The 13,585-nt window shown below is 42.4% G+C and overlaps 1 long non-coding RNA gene across 1 annotated transcript in view; it reads right to left on the bottom strand.

Annotated features, from left to right (window-relative positions):
- Positions 1-1,451: 1,451 nt before the first annotated feature.
- LOC147741957 (uncharacterized) overlaps positions 1,452-13,585 on the bottom strand; it is a 111,042-nt gene continuing 98,908 nt past the window's right edge. Inside the window, exons 3-4 of the long non-coding RNA XR_015299443.1 lie at positions 13,087-13,188; positions 1,452-2,095 (exon numbers count right to left, since the gene is read on the bottom strand). This is a non-coding gene — a long non-coding RNA (uncharacterized LOC147741957). The remainder of the gene's footprint in view (positions 2,096-13,086; positions 13,189-13,585) is intronic.

Here is a 13,585-nt window from a genome sequence, read left to right as displayed (position 1 = left end):
TCAGCATTCATAGCCACTTGGGCTGAGAACCGTCAGCTAAGGGGCACATTTGCGATGACTCTTTCTTTGATGCCACATAAAGCATGAAATGATAAATATTTGCATTTTAGTTCCTGGTCATAAGAAAACAGTGCACCAGAATGGACTAAAAAGTCAATAGCATCCCTCATTAACTCTGAATATTGTAAAGATGCTTTCAGCATACCATCTAAGAAGTGGCAAGGATCTCCTACAGGGAATCACTTCAGCTCGGGTATCAATTTTGACAAGTCATCACACACATTTTTTATTTACGTAGCTGAATCACTACAAATACAAACAATATCACTCCAATCTTTGTTGAACTTGGAAAGAACCTTTTTTGCAGAGCATAACAAGTGACACTGCGTTTCATATTTTCCAGAAGTCTGGTGTCACGTTTTCACCACTATCCCAGATGCTTGGTGATATATATACTTGTCACTATACCTTGCATTTAATGTTTAAAGCCTGAGGTGTTGGCAATTACCCTACTATCAATACTGACCCACTAGAAACTATGGTCTGATACATTCTCTGTGGGAAAATGTGATGACACATATTAGGAAAGATTTTTATGAAACTAGCCATTTTACCTATCAGTAAAAGAATCAAATGCAGCCAAAATATCAAATGTGAGTTTGATATGTCCTGATTCTCTACAGTTTATATAATAATTAAACTAAACCTAAAACGTGAAACTAAACCCTGCATCTTTAGACCAAAGGCCATAAAACTGAAAAAAGTAAAAGGAAGAAAAAACTAAATTTTTGTGGCATCATTAAAGAACAAAACTCAAGCAGAATAATGTTAGCCAGTCTTTCTTACTGCTAGCTTGTAAAACAAAGTTACATTTTATTGACTCCTTCAGTAAGAACAAAATGACTCTTTCACTTTCTTTTTCCTTTCTTTGAATGGCATTTAGTTTGTGGCTGTGCAGGTGTTTTTTCAGTGTTTATATGTGTTCACCGGTGAGGGCTATTTTTCTTTCAGTGGGGTTTTATCAGTTAAAATAGGTTTAAACCTAAAACCCCACAGCCTATCTATAACTTATGCTTGCACATGCACCATGGTAGTGATTCTTAATATACTGTGGGCATTAATCGGACTTCCGTACCCTGTTATGGGATAATTATCGAAGTAACCTAATATTGGTAATGTGTTGTATTTTTGTGACATGCTGCTGAGAGAGGCTATCCATATACTCACTAATCCATCCATCAATTTATGGTCACCACTTTCATCCTCCATGCATCCATGCAGACACTCCGTCGAGAATTCATCCATGAATTCATTCATGCACTCACTCACCAGGCTCTCAGTGAGATACTCATCCATCCATACACTGACACATTCTTACACTCCCCACTCATCCATTCATCCAACCACGCCACCATGCTCAGAGACTCTGATTCAAGACCGTGATTTTCTTTGCACGTTAACAATGAGAGTTTAATCACAAGAGCTAAACTGATAAAGAAAATATAATTTTTCAGTACTTTGGGGAAAAATACAAGTCCTATATTCTTTAAGCAGCTGCACAGCCAGAAAGAACTTTCAAGAGTTAAAACTGTTACAGAGAAGAAGCAGAAAAGAAGTGAAGAATAATCGCCCCTCAAAGTGATAGAATTGGAAGTGGATCAATTCAAGAAAACAAGCAGGGGGTCTTTGAAGAAACATGCTGGATATAATGTTGACAACAACATAACCAAGAAACCAAGATAACCAAGAAACCTTTATCAGCATTATAACTCTTTCCATCCCACTGAAAAGAAAATGCCAAGAATAATACGAATTGCAGAAAAAACGATGGAATACTTGTTCACAAAAAAAAGAGAATTGTATTCATGACACGAGGCAGAAATAAATCACAGGCTTGAGTTAAACTCGGAGACCAACTTGTTTAACTGCTACCGTTTGCTCCAAATCTAAGATGGCTGTTAGTGGAGACCTCATCTGACTTTCAATGGTTTATTGTTGCAAAAGTCATAGGAACAGCAGTCAAGTTGAGCGCTCTTGTCGGCGATGTGGTGTAGGACGCTACAATACTCCATCGTTGCGCACACTTTGAATTCCGCTGTAGGAAACAACAACCTCATTAGTTTTGTTCTGCTTGCATTCGCTTCTACAAGGAAAGGACAAGAATTGGGGATGAAATATAGTATTTCCTTCTCTTCTCCTTCCTCCTCAATGAGTGAATGGGCCCATTCTCCAGTGCTGCTCACACTTCCTACAGCTGTTTTCTCTTTCTACCCCTGGAATAGAGTCTTACCCATAAATCCTCCAGCTTGTCCCAGCACTCTTTTTTGCTGAGCCCGTCTCACTTCCTGAGGACTTTAGGGCTTTCCAGGGGTACTAAGGACCCTCCATCGAAGACATTGTTAGTGGTAGGAACCTTCTATTTTGGTAAACTTTGCTCCTGCATTTGTTAAGGGCTGGTTTAAATCTTCCCGCGGTGGCAGTGCCCCGGCTGGGGGTTCAAGAGTCCCCTTGACTCTCCTGCTGTGGCTCTGAGCGATGGTGGACTGCCAGCAGAATCTCTTACTTGTATCTCATACTGAAGCCTTTGTTCTTTTAGGAACTGAACGTCTCAAGTGAGCACTGTTCGTTTAATGACAGTGGCACTGCACTCTAGATAGTTTCTTAATGGCCAAGGGCGCCACCAGGGCCGCCTTAGGCATGTGCAAGCTGTGCACCTGCACAGAGCCACCAAACCCCAGGGGCCACTGAACCAATATATATCCTTAATATAATAATCCTCTGAGGATGGATACACATTTGCGTGGCGGCCCCAGTGGCAGGCATTTGGCGGCCTCAGGCTCTGTTCCACTTCCAAACACCCAGACCCCCTTCCTGAGCTCCAGGGGGCTCCGCCCTGCCCAGACCCCCTCTTCCAGGGCCCCCTACCTACGCTCCCTGCCCAGGGCCGTCATGAGCCTAGAGCCGACCCTGGCGCCACGGAGTAGAACCTACTTCTCTGCGCAGTGCAGAGGGGTCGTTTCTGAATATGTGGTCCCTATGGCTGCTGCAGCTTCCTCTCTACTCTGTTGTAGCTCTAATATGCTTCTCCTGAAAAGAAAAATAGAAAGAGGAAATGAAGGAGAGTGAGGGAGGAGACAGTTGAAATTCAAATAAGATATTTTTCCATTACATACGCATAAAATTACAGCATAAAATATACAGTTAAAAAAAGTACAATAAATTATCGCACATTGGGCAGCTACAGTGTAAGAGCAAGGGTGAAATATGCAAGAAAGTGACAGTGCATGAAAACTATAAAGAACTGAACAGGATGGGCCTCAGGTATTCTACAAGCTCAAGTTCTAAGGCTATAAACAATTACATCAATACAGTCACGCCTTGAAATCATTACAATATACAGAATATATCATACAAAAGTGGCATCATAGCAGCTAAAACAACATAGATTTCCTTGTTGCAAGTAAAGACTGTTAAAGGGTAACACCTTTGGCTTTGAGTGCTGGTTGCAATATACGCCTCAGAGTAAACCCTCCCCATGGGGAACACACAGAGTTTTATAGAGTCTCTCTTTTAAGAGAAACCTTAGGAGTCTGGATGTTTCCTTGTCTTTTAATTTTAAGCAAGTAATTGGTGGGCCTCTCAGTTAAGGACCCAGGTGGGTATTTGTGGGAGGGACGGACGGAAACAGAAGCGAGGAGGCCATATTGGTGTGACATTGGGGCCGTTTATTATTCCAGATAAAAATTAAATGTACAGCAGTAGAAGTTCTTTTCCAATAAAGGCTTAACTAAATAGGATTTCTTTCAGGTATTTTTCTCCTCTTTGGTTCCTTCTAGGTGTTCTGGTGTTCTGGAGAGGGATCCCAGGAGGCTTACAAAGTAAGCACAACAACAACAACAAAACGGTAAGTATGACCACGGTGGCTGGGCGTATCAATCTTTCACCACACCCAAGTGGAAGAATTTGTGCAGAGCAGAAAAAAAATATTTTATAGGCAGTCCAGCCTTGTGTGCCCCATTTTCAGACTCTTGTCATGTCTTTCTGCAGTCCCTTTAGATCTACTCCCTGGGTTTTTTTTACATAAAAGGGGTGGGGAGTAAAAGTGAGTCAACAGAGATGTGACAACCTCCCAACCTCCCGATCTCCCTACATTTACCCCCTTCTGTGTCACATACTGCCTCTGAGGCATTCTTCATCTATTTCCTCCTCTCCTTTTCTCCTCCTACTGTGTTTGCTGATTGGGCCTTCTGCTGCACGCCCCCGCTGGTTGAATGGTTAGTCTGTTGTATTGAGTCGTTTCCGCCCTGTGTGAACAAAGAATATTTCGGTCTTATTGTTTAGTCTTTTCGTTTCCAGACCTTGTTGTTGTCATCAGGACCCAGGAGGAATGTAGACCATGGCAGTGAGTCGAGAGGTAAGTTGTGGGTTTGTGTGGTGGTTTGGGGCACTTTTCACAGTATTTAAGTGGACCATCTCACCCGTGCCTGCTTGTGGTTATAATGGGGAATCATATCAGGAAGTCACACCCTTCCCCTCCTTTCACTCAGCGATACTTACATTGAGTCAAGAACAGGGGCTCGATTCTGGAATAAATATGGCATCCCTGTCACCCTGCCCCTCAGTTAACATTGGAGTACAAGACAACACTGAAGGACCGCCATGATGCCCTTGAACTACACAAAGAATGGCTTCATTGTCAAGAAGACTGCATCTGCTGCATTTTTGGGCTAGTGAGATTGAGACTGTGGCTACAGCTCCTGACCGTGGGAAAAGTAGATTTTCAAACCTTGCCAATTCCAGTGACACTAAGGACCAGCCACTGATCCCCTGGAACCAACTCCAGGGACACAAGAGTTGAAAATGTCCAAAAGGACAAAGTGGTAGCCACTGCAGTTGCCGTGCGGCTAACAGTCACCGGGTATAAAGGAGGACAAATACAAAATAGCCAAAACCTGCACCTGAGTCTGCCGGACCTGGGAGTGTTGTTTGTGGCCAGATTCACCACACCCAAGGAACACCAGCCCCCACCAAGGATATTCCCTGTGCCTCGAGAATGAGTACTTCAACGTTGCTGGACTTCAAGTGTCGCACAGAGGAGTTTATGGAACCCCAAGTGACATGGTCAAAGCCGCTAGTGGACAGATGGCTCAACCATACTTCACTCCTGTTGATCACACAGCATGAGGAGCATCCTTTGAGCTCCTTTTAGCCAGCATCCCTCAGCATCAGGACCACTCCATTGACTTTTAAGGCGGTTGCCCGGTAAAGTTTGGAACTTGATTCAAAAATGCTTTGTTGGCCACATAACTTTTCAAAGTAACCCCTCTGGCCTCCTAGACCTTTCCCTACTGAATGTGGTCACCTAAACCAGGCCGAAATAACTGCACTAACTCTTTCAAACTTTTCAAACTGTGTCTTTGTCAATTTCTTGTTTGTGGTTACATTTAAAAGTAATATAATGTTCTAAAATCTGTATCTCTTGAAACCTGCAGTGGAATTTAGTGATCAAGATCTCTAAAAATGATTTAAAATATGCTCTATTTTTATAAAATCTTGGTGTGTGATTTTCTTATTTCATTGTTTAGTGCTGTTAAATGCTTAACGCTAAGTTCAATTGCCAAGCCTTACTGCATGAGCCACAGCTACCCAGGATTGAGCTACGGTTAACTAAACGATACTGACTGGACCCAGGATGGTATCTGTGAGGGTCCTTCATTATAAGGCCCCACATTCATATCATATATTGCACTCAGATCCTCACACAAGGCATGCCAGCAGCAGGGGTTGAGGGACAGTGATATAGTATGGAAAAACACAGAGTCTCTGGCAGGGTTCAGAACTGGTAGGATGCTACTACTTAACAGTGTTAACAGCTGTCTGGAGAGCAGTTCAATACTTTGAACTTCTGTTGAAGGGAAAAGCTCTGGTGGTTTATACTGTCAATACAGAGGCAATGTCCTACTTGACTCGTTATTTTCTCTGAATCAGGTGGCACAATAGATTTGCACGTGGGAGGAGCCCAATCTACTTGATCTCAGAGCCATTTACATCATGGGGGTCCCCAAACACTCAGTTGAATTACTTGAGCCAAATGTTTCCAAGCTTTCAAGACTGTGTCCGAATCATCTTAATCTTCCAGCAGATTTCAGAAGATAAGAGTGTCTTATATATCACCTATTCACAACTCATCACAATTCTCAACTCCTGAATTTTCTGTCAATGTTTCAGGATCCTCCAGGTGTGGCAATAGATGCCATGGCCACCGCTTGGCAGGAAGGGCTTCTTCACGCCTTTCCATCCTTTCTATTGTTCAAAAGTGTTCTGGCAAGACTCCAGAGGGAGTGATGTTCGTTCTGCCATTTTTGACAAGGAGACAGTTGTTTCCACTACTGAGGAGGCTGGAATTGGGGCAATAATGGATTCTGCTATTGCACCCTTCTTCCCTATTGCAGCCACTACTACCCCTGAATTATCTGGCCTAATACTGTTGGTCTGGAGAATGAGAGGGAGGGGTTCTTGAATAAAAGGTCTCTATTTTCTGTTTCTAGATCATTACAAGCTTACAGAAGATAATCCACTAATAAGGTTTATAGTCTTCACTGAGGTTCGTTTGATTCTTCATGCAGAGAGAGTTTTTTTATCCAGTTAGGACTTCCGTTCCTAATATCCTCCAGTTTCAACGGGAGTGCTTTGATAAGGGACTGTCTGTGGCCACCCTTAAATTGCAATGATCTGCAAGCAATGCCCTTGGAATCAGTTATTAGCAGAGGATTTTATCTCTTAAGACAAGACTTTGTAATCCATTGCCACCTGGGGATCTTCCTTTGGTTCTATTTTTCATCAGAGGACACCCTATGAATCCGAGAAGGACTCATCTAAAGTTTCTCATTCTTAAGACCGTCTCTCTGGTCTCAGTTACATCAGGTAATGTATTAGGTGAATTGGGTTCTCTAGTCTGCCGAAATCCTTACCTAAGGATTTGTGAGTATTGTGTAGTTTCATTCCTTTATTTCTTTAAAACTTTTTATTGGGTTTTGTATTTTAAACATCAGCAACATATGGCATTTTCCTGAATATTGCAAGAAAGAAAAAGATTTGGTTCATACTTTCTTGAGCTCAGTAGATAAAGCCAGCATTTACAATGCAATAGGTCTCGCATGTACGCAAGTTGGAGCTATTGGCATTGTAAATGACAATGCCTTTTGTATATGTTTTTATTTTTAAAACATAAATAAAAGGCATTGTCATTTAAAATGCCAATACCTTAAACTTGTGTACATGCGAGACCTATTGCATTGCAAATGCTTGCTTCTTTTCTGGTTGATTCCTTCTCTGGCTCATTCCCATGACAGGTCACTCCTGATGTGCCTAACGCCCGCTGTGACTGACTCCTGACTGCTGCCACTCATTGCTGCTAAGGCTGACTGCTGCCATGGCTGATTCCATTCCCGCCGCGGCAGACTAACTAGAGTTCATTCTTGCCTTGGCTGAGCCCCGCTGAGTCCATCAGCACCAACAGCAGAGGTAGTGAGGTGCAGGAGGGGGCAACAGAGAACACAGAAGAAAAGGGACTGGCGAGATGCTCAAACTCTCGCAAATGCGAGAGCACTGTAATGGTGGCCACGCAACTTTTTTTAGACGCTGATTGCATATTCAGGTTACAGTGAGCATCGTCTAAACAAAGGGGTGCAGCCAACATTAAAGTCAAAGCCCCTTGATTAGCATTGGGCCCATCAATGCTTCCAATTAGTACTGGCCGGCCACATAGGCAGACCAGTACTAATTGGATGGCCAAGTGACCATCCCTGTCTATTATACCACTGGTTTCCTAAAATGAGACCCCAAGAGGAATCCACACCAGGGCACCACGTGTATACACTGAATAGGTTGTGGCGCAAAAAAGGCCCTACAAGTGCCTGCGCAAATGGCGCAACTCCCTGGCCATGACATGTGTCTCTTGTAGTAAAATAACCTACGCCTGCTGGAGTTTGATGTAGGAGTGGAGCTTTCTGGAGGTGTGCATGCTCCAGATGCTTAGGGTGAGGGATCAGATGTCAGTGTTTTGAGACATATTGATACATGAGTGATGCAAGCGTGAGGTGCTGATGGTCCACCCTCAAATCGCTGTGTCCGAGGCCTGGGAACCATGAGATTTCTGCCTGCCAAAATGTTGTGGTTGTGAGATAGAAGATGGTTGAGTGGAACTGTATCAACTTGGGAGGGAGAACATTTTAATGCTGAGAACTTACCACAACAGATGGTACACCCAAACCGAGCATATTCATCTTGTCCTAGTCGTGCAGTTATTTTCCTTGATCTCAAATTTCTTCCTAAAATTAAATCTAACTTCCATGGGAATCAAGAGATTGACCTCCATTACTTGCCCCCAGATAATGGCAATAAGGAGCTTTGATGCATCTCCTGGACAGTGGTGGCTCACTCAGGTAATGCTGTGGGGCGGGGCAGGGGTGAGGTGGATGGGGGGTAGTGGAGTGTGACATAGCATGGGAAAGCCGAGAGTAAGTTATTAAATAAATAAAAGAACTTACTTTGCACTTGCAGCATCACCGAGTCGGCGATACTGCAAGTGCAAAGTAAGTGCTTTTATGTATTTAATAACTTACTCTTGACTTTCCTGTCGTACGTCACACTCCAATACTCCCCCCACCCAACCCCACCCCCACCCCTCCTCACCATCCCAAAGCGTTACCTGTGCAAGCTGCCACTGCTCCTGGATGTAGTAGGGTCTATTAAAATCTACCTTAAGAGTTCGAATATAGGCTCTCTGGTGCCCTGTTTGCAAATGTCAAACCTGTTAAGAGAGGTGGAAAACTATCTTCCTCCACTACAGCACGACGGATAAGATCACTTAGTTTCTCATATTATCAGGGTTGTGAGTAGGATCACTGAGCAAATAAAGACTCAATTGGCTTGAGGAATGATATGCTTCTGGGCTGAATGGGCAGAGGTTTATTTTGGAGAGGTTTGTAATGCTGCAACATGGGTCGCAACTTCAACATATATTTTACCTGATAGATTGCATGTTGCTCAGAAATCTGAGTTATCCTTAAGGTTAAAGATTATTTTTGGATTGATGATAGCATTTTTTACTTTCTTTTTCATACTTAATGGGATCCAGACATCCGCTAAATATTTGTACCCTACACAACGTTATGTATGATTTAAATGCATCCGGAGTAAGGAATGGATATTAAATCAAATTCTCCCTCCTTTATTAAGTGTTTATTCTTTCATATGTTCTTTTGGCTGATGAAGGCAGGGGTTAGCTTCTTAATGCCTCATTAAGTAAGGAATGGGAAGAAGTAGGATAAGAAGGAGCAATACTCTGATTATTTATGAGTAATCTTCATTACTATGATTCTTAGTAGAGTCGAGGGAAGAACTTTCTTTGTGGCTGAAGAATGCGGAAGCATGGAATGGCAAAGCGATCTTCGTCGAATCCCCAGACATGATAATAGAGTCAGATGCGAGTCTAGAAGGTTAGGGGGCAGCTTGCGCCAACCTGCCGACAGGAGGGCGGTGGACACGCGAGGAGAAGAGCCTGCACATCAACTGTCTGGAACTTTTAGCTGGTTCCTTTGCAAATCGAAGCTTTACACAGGAAACTATGAAATGTTCTATAATGCTTCGCATGGACAATGTCGAAGCGTCTGACAGAAATAGCGAAGTTTTTCTGGGACTATTGCCTTAACAAGGGACTGTCAGTCACGGCAGAACACATCCCTGGTTTGAACAATGGTGTGGCAGACTGGTTTTCCAGAAATTTCATGGATTCCAGCAATTGGAAACTGAACAGAAAGATTTTTTTGAGCATTCAAGATCAATGGGGCCCCTTCGGGACAGACCTCTTTGCAGACAGGGTGAACACCCAGTTAACAAATTATTTCAGCTGGAGGCCGGACCCTCGGGCATCTGGAGTGGATGGCTTCATCCAGAATTTGCAAAACGTAAAACCATATGCCTTCCCACCATTTGTAATGCTCCCGCACCTCCTCTTACACGCTCACAGATACCTTCGGAGTATGATAGTGGTAGCCCCCCTCTGGAGGTCTCAAGCATGGTTCCCGCTCATCTTGGAAATGACAATAGACTTCCCAATACTAATCCCGTCTTTCAACCGTCTTCTCCTGGGCCCTCAGGGCGAATCTCACCCCCTCCTAGAGGAAGTAATCTTGGTAATGACGGCCTGGAAGATTTCAGGCGACAATGGCAAATCCCTGGCCTTTCGCACAATGCTTTCCGACTCATATCTGAATCCTTAGTCCTGGGACAAGGAAGGCATATCGATTGGCATGGAACAAATGGGTTCGCTGGTGTCTTCAACGACATCATGATCCCGTTTCAGTTGATTTAGTTCAAGTGGTTAATTTCCTTTCAGAGCTTTTCACTTCTGGCCTCAGTTATAGAACCGTTAATGTTTATAGGTCAGAGATAGCTGCAGGCCATTCCTTAATCGATGGTGTTTCTGTTGGTCAAAGTCTCTTGACCAAAGAAATTATGAGAAGCATGCGTGTTCTCAACCCTCCAACTCCTAAATATTCAGCCCTCTGGGACGTGAGAAACATATTGTATCTTATCTCTTCATGGGGAGAGAACGATGTCCTTTCCCTCAAACGTATTTCTTATAAAATTACTGTTTTGCTTTGTTTAGTCTCATTCAGACGAACTTCAGATGTTAAAGCATTAGACGTTTCGAACAGGGCCTTTCAACCTGAGGGAGTTTGTTTTTATCTTAAGAAAAGGACTAAAACTATGTCTTTTTCTATCTTCTATCCTTTCTTTCCTGAGAATGAAAGATTGTGTGTTGTTAAATGTATTAAGGAATATAAAAGAAGGACTGTCAACTTGAGAGGCTCTGAGACACAACTCCTGATCTCCCATAGATCTCCTTATAAACCAGTTTTCCTCTCCTACTCTCGCAAGATGGGTGAAAGAAGTGATGAGTGAATGTGGTGTTGACATTTCGATATTTGGCGCACACTCTCTTAGAGGTGCTTCAGCTTTTAAAGCTTTTATGCTTGGTGGAGGGCTCTAAGATATTTTAAGAGCCGCAGATTGGTCTAATGAAACTATGTTTAAAAAATGTTATTTTAGACCTATTAATAATGTGATTGATAATGTTCTCAATTCACTTTGAACTTGCATAATGTTGGCCTCCGTGTCATGCCATAAAATTTAGAGTTTTCACAGCCTGCTGGGCATAAAATCTGGATTTTATTAAAGACACAGAGGCTAATATTATCCCTCCACTATTCGCCCTTCCCATGGGGTCATATTTTTAACATCTATATTACTTCTTCTTTCAGAATAAGGAATTTCATCTCCTGATTTACGAAGATAAAGATGTTACGTTTGGCGTCTCTCTTCAAGTTGGAATTTTACTTGATCTTATCCTTTTATTTTGCAGCATTGGACAAAGAAGGATGATGGCTGTGTGTTCATGAGCTATATACCTTTTCTAGAATGTTCACAAGTTCTATGTTCTCTTCATTGTTACTGCTGAGCTGTGGCAATAAAGGAGAATTTGCATAATATTAGCCTCCGTGTCTTTAATAAAATCCAGATTTTATGCCCAGCAGGCTGTGAAAAATCTAAATTCTTCCTTACTCATCCCATTACTTGCGAAACCTGCTGTACCTCATCAGCCTTTTTTGCTGAGGGCTTGACGGGAAACAGACCGTCCCAGGAGGAGGAAGGGGATTTATGGGTAAATATTTATTCAAGGTACAGAAAGAGAAAACAAATTTAGGAATTGATGAGCAGTTCTGGAGAATGGACACATTCATTCATTATGTAAGTACCGGGACAAGTAGGGAAAAATTGGAGTAATGAAGATTACCAGTAAGTAATTTGAGCACTACATTGCATGAGAAAGAGGAGGAGTGTGTTTGTTTTACTATTCATCACTTCATACTTCACACTGCCTGGCTTTGAGGCAAAATAAGCCAGGCCACTGTTTCTTTTTGAGTGACCTCTGTCTCTCAACAATAATTTAAGTATTCTTATACATATTTTTATTTTTGTTTGTGTTGCATGGGAGGGCAAGGGCTGGGTGCAGCTGCATAACATCCTGCAAGGCTTCGGTTCTAGTGGATCTAAGAATTTACAGGCCCAGTATTTTCAGATTCAGTAATCTAAGGTTTGGTACTACTAGGGTACTCAGAATGGCCCTGAGTGGTATCTAATTCAGTCGGTTGTATGACGTTACAATGCATGCTTTTACCCTGCATGCCGTTACAACGCAGGTTTTTACAACGACTTGCTATTGGGGTACATGGAGTTTGGAATAGTATAGTTTATTATTCCAACTCCAGTCTTGGCAACAGTAAGGAATTTGTTGTAGTTAAATCCAACACCTTATACCCCCTACAGCTAGCCATTTAATTGTTATGGTATGCAGTGTAAAAGCATGTGTTGTAAAGCATGCGTTGTAACAGTTCTTACCCAATTCAGTTACACTCCTCCAGACCTCCTGGAATGAGGGCCTTAATGTAATTATTAGATATACAGTCAATTAGGAGTAGTTCATGGTTCCAATTCCTAACCCCTGCCCTAACATTCATAACCATGTCACTGCCATTGATAATTCTTCCTTTGCACAATGGAATAGGTTCAGGTCCTTGCCCTCCTAGCAACAAATTGGAGTATGTGGTGTAGCTGTGGGAGTGACATGTGGTAAATTGTACAAATGGAGCAGGATGTCACTTTCAACACTGCTTTGAACTGATGCCCATGATGTGAAACTGAGGAAGACTACGTCAAGGAGCAAATATTATGATTATTGCTGAAGCAAGAGTTTGCGGTGGAGCTCTTCTTTCTGATCACACAGCTAAAGTCTGGAACCAACTCAAATCTGCTGGTTGGGTCTCAAAGTAATAATACTAAATTTAAGACACTTACGAATGGAGTTATTCAAACATAATCCTTGCATTTGAGTGTTTGGGGAATTTTAATTTTTGCAGCATTGTCATCTGCCTTAACTTGTCCCAATCAGGGCCAAGAGGCCCTTTGGTCACTGGTTTGCTTTATAAACCTTTCAAATAATAAAAATATGTAAATACTCACTAAAACGATCACTGAAGTGAAAACACACATCATGACTAGGATCGCAATTCACGATCTTCTCATTAGTTCCCTTTTTGTAATCGTAACATCTGAGGGCTCCACCTACAGGGAAGGCAAGGCAAGGCAATTGAAGGTAGAGGAAGGGAATTGAGGGGAGAGGAGAGGAAAGGAATGAAGGGGAAGGCCAATGATGAAGAAGGAACAAGAATGAGGAGATGTGAAGGTAATGGGAGAACAAGGGGAAAAAGGTAGAATAGAAGAAAGAGAGAAAGAGAGAGCCTTAAAAGTAGACAGAAAAAGAGAGAATAGGTAATTTGTTGGTCAAAAAGCAGCACGTTGAATGAAACACACGTGGAAAGAGAGGGACACAGAGGTGAGCAAATGTAGGAAAGCGGGCAAGTGGGTGAGAGAAGGAGATCAACATTAAACATATGTCAGCGTCAAATGAGTGTGAGAAATGGGAACAAATAAAGGAAGTGTGACAAAGAAGAGTGCTCTT

This window comes from Lissotriton vulgaris, chromosome 1_1, assembly GCF_964263255.1.
Source record: "Lissotriton vulgaris chromosome 1_1, aLisVul1.2, whole genome shotgun sequence".
In the NCBI taxonomy this organism is placed as follows: Eukaryota; Metazoa; Chordata; class Amphibia; order Caudata; family Salamandridae; genus Lissotriton; species Lissotriton vulgaris.
The sequence above is the reverse complement of the archived record's forward strand: the minus strand, read 5'-3'. Positions and strand labels throughout refer to the sequence as shown.